Here is a 3041-nt window from a genome sequence, read left to right on the forward strand (position 1 = left end):
TCAGTATATTTGTACTTATCACGAAGTCGAAAATTTTGTTAGTTCAGCATCCTTAATCTCCTTGTCTTTTTTTTTTTTTAAATGTTTATTTATTTTAGAGAGAGAAGAACAGTGTGAGCAGGGGAGGGGCAGAGAGAGGGACACACAGAATCCGAAGCAGGCTCCAGGCTCCAAGCTCCAGGCCCCAAGTTGTCTGCACAGAGCCCTAGGTGGGGTCTGTGTGACACTCTTCAGGCCCTCCTGGCCGGCCGAGAACAAAGAAAAGGGGAAAACAAATGGCTAATGGATGGAGATCTTAGTCTCCTTCATGCTCCACAGTGACGTGGTGAACAAAGGTGGAAGGAAATGGCGGGTAGAACTAAGTTTCCTTGGACCCTGCGGCCCGTTGACAGATACTTGAGGCAAGCAGAGTACAAGGCTTCTCCAGGGACCCCTTCCGGTCTTAATGCTGATGCTTTGCTAGAGGGGAAACCACCTTAGCCTGACAATAGCTGGCCCTCCGGGATCCTGGGAGTCTTCTTTTGCATATGAAAACCTCACCACCGGAAACTTCCCCTGGACTTGACCTCCCCCAACCCCATAATGCATAACCAGTCTCTCCTCAGGGATCCCTAGGCAACTCTTTCTGCCCACGGGTCCTGTCCCCGTGCGTCAATAAAACCACCTTTTTGCACTAAAGATGTCTTCAAGAATTCTTTCTTGGTCACTGGCTCCAGGACCCTGGGAAACCCAGTGTACCCACCCTGCCTAAAACTCAGTATTTATTACTGCAAAGAAAAATATGAATTTTATGATGGTTTGACATTATACATCAAAACAAGCTTCTGTCACATCAAAATAATTCTATTTTTGGTGCCAATTTGTGTTGTTGTTGTTTTTTTAAAAGATTTTATTTCTAAGTAATCTCTACACACAACATGGGGCTCGAACTCACAACCCCTAGATCCGGAGTTGTGCACTTCAGTCACTGAGGCAGCCAGGCGCCCCAGTGCCAACTTACTTTGAACACACAGAAAATATTTCCTGAAAGGAAAACCCATTTTAAGAACACTGATATAATTTTATTGACAGGTTACTACACGCCAGGCAGTGGGCAAAGTGCTCTTATATGTATTATTTTACTTAATTCTTACAGAAGTGCCATTAAGTAGGTCCTATTATTACCCCTATTTTACAGATAAAAAACTTGAGTCTTAGAGGGGTTAGGGAATTTGCCCAAGGTGACAGAGCCACTACATGGCAGAGCCACGACCAAACCCAGGCCACCTGACCTGGCAACCACATCAGCTGCCCCCAGAAAGAGTGATGCCTAGTTCCAGATATTTATTTAAAGAGAAAGCTGCTTCTCTGCTAGGCAAAAAATTAATGAATTAATTAAGTAAAGAAAATTTAAAAGCAAATCCATTCTTTCACATGCATAAGTTACTGAAGCTCCCGTTGACTGTTTTTTTAATGTTTATTCTGGGGGAGAGGCGCCTGGGTGGCTTAGTAAGTTAAGTGATCGACTATCAGCTCAGGTTATGATCTCATGGTTTGTGAGTTCGAGCCCACATCAGGCTCTGTGCTGACAGCTCAGAGCCTGGAGCCTGCTTCAGATTCTGTGTCTTCCTCTCTCTCTGTCTGTCTTTCTCTGCCCCTTCCCTTCTCTCTCTCAAAAATAAAATAAAACATTAAAAAATTCAGAGAATATATTTATTTGGGGGGAGAGCGTAAGCGGGGGAGGGGCAGACAGAGGGGTACAGAGGATCTGAAGCAGGCTCTGTGCGGACAGGTTGACAGCAGCGAGCCCAAAGTGGGGCTGGAACTCACAATCTGTGAGATCATGACCTGAGCCAACGAGGAGCCTCAACCAACGGAGTCACCCAGGCGTTGCTTGAATATTTTTAATAAGTGAAGATTCTGGAGGAATTATTTTTATTTTTCTGAAAGAAAATTAAGCTCCTGCATTGGCACCGTATACATGCCAAAGTGCGGTCAGTCTACTGTGGCTCTGAAAAGTCTTCATACACGTTCACATTTCTCTTTCGAATTACAGAGAGATTCGGCTTTCTCCACAACTAAGTAAATCTTGACTGAATCGCTATTTCCAGTTTTCTTAGTTTATATGAAAAGTGATGTAAAATAGTAAACGCAAAATATTACATTTGCCGTAACATCAGTAGTGTCCATGATCGCGGGTCTTCTTATAATAAACACTTTCGAGTGTTTGGACAGTGAACACGCATTTCAGGAACAAAGGAATAAATACTAACGTTCACTTCAAAACTTCTTGTATTTTTGAGAGAGGGGGTTATCCACAATTTGCTTTTTCTATGATCAAAAACATCATCCGACTTCTCTACTCAAGCACTGCTTACAACACTAACATTTAACCTACAAACAGAAATGATTAAACACACTAGCAATAAAATGGACAAAGGTGCGTGTATCATTTTCTTCTCTCTCTCCATAAGATTAGCAGATAGTGTTAAAGCTCCCTCCCCTGTCTGTAACCTTTGCCCAATATACTCTGTACATAAAAATCTAGATTAGAACACGGTGTGCACCGCAAGCTAGCCTCACCCTTGCAAGATAAGGTTTTCAAGACCTGCACCAGAAAGTTCGGCAGGCAGCCCGAGGTTAGCACGTCAGCTGGGCGGTGCGCCTCTGCAGCCTGCTTGCCACATAGGCAATATCTGTATTTTAAAGAAACAGGGCCTAGTCACGCGGAAGCCTGGGCACCTAGTCCAGCCTGATGGGCTCCGCTGCTGCTGCTGCTCGGGGCCGCGTGATCCGGGCGCGCCCCAAGCAGGCCCAGCGCTGGGTAAAGACGCGTGGGTCGCCAGTCTGTGTTCCTCTGTTCTGTCCCCGCTCTCGGCTCGGGTGGCTACAATAGAACGACGGAAGGAATGGGGGCTCTCCTACTGTCAGGCTGATGCTCCTGATGAATAATATCTTGATTAAGACTCATTCCGTGGAGGGGCGCCTGGGTGGCTCAGTCGGTTAGGCGTCCGACTTTCGCTCAGGTCATGATCTCACGGTTCGTGGGTTCGAGCCCCGCG

This window comes from Hyaena hyaena, unplaced genomic scaffold (assembly GCF_003009895.1).
Source record: "Hyaena hyaena isolate Hyena2069 unplaced genomic scaffold, ASM300989v1 scaffold_652, whole genome shotgun sequence".
NCBI lineage: Eukaryota > Metazoa > Chordata > Mammalia > Carnivora > Hyaenidae > Hyaena > Hyaena hyaena.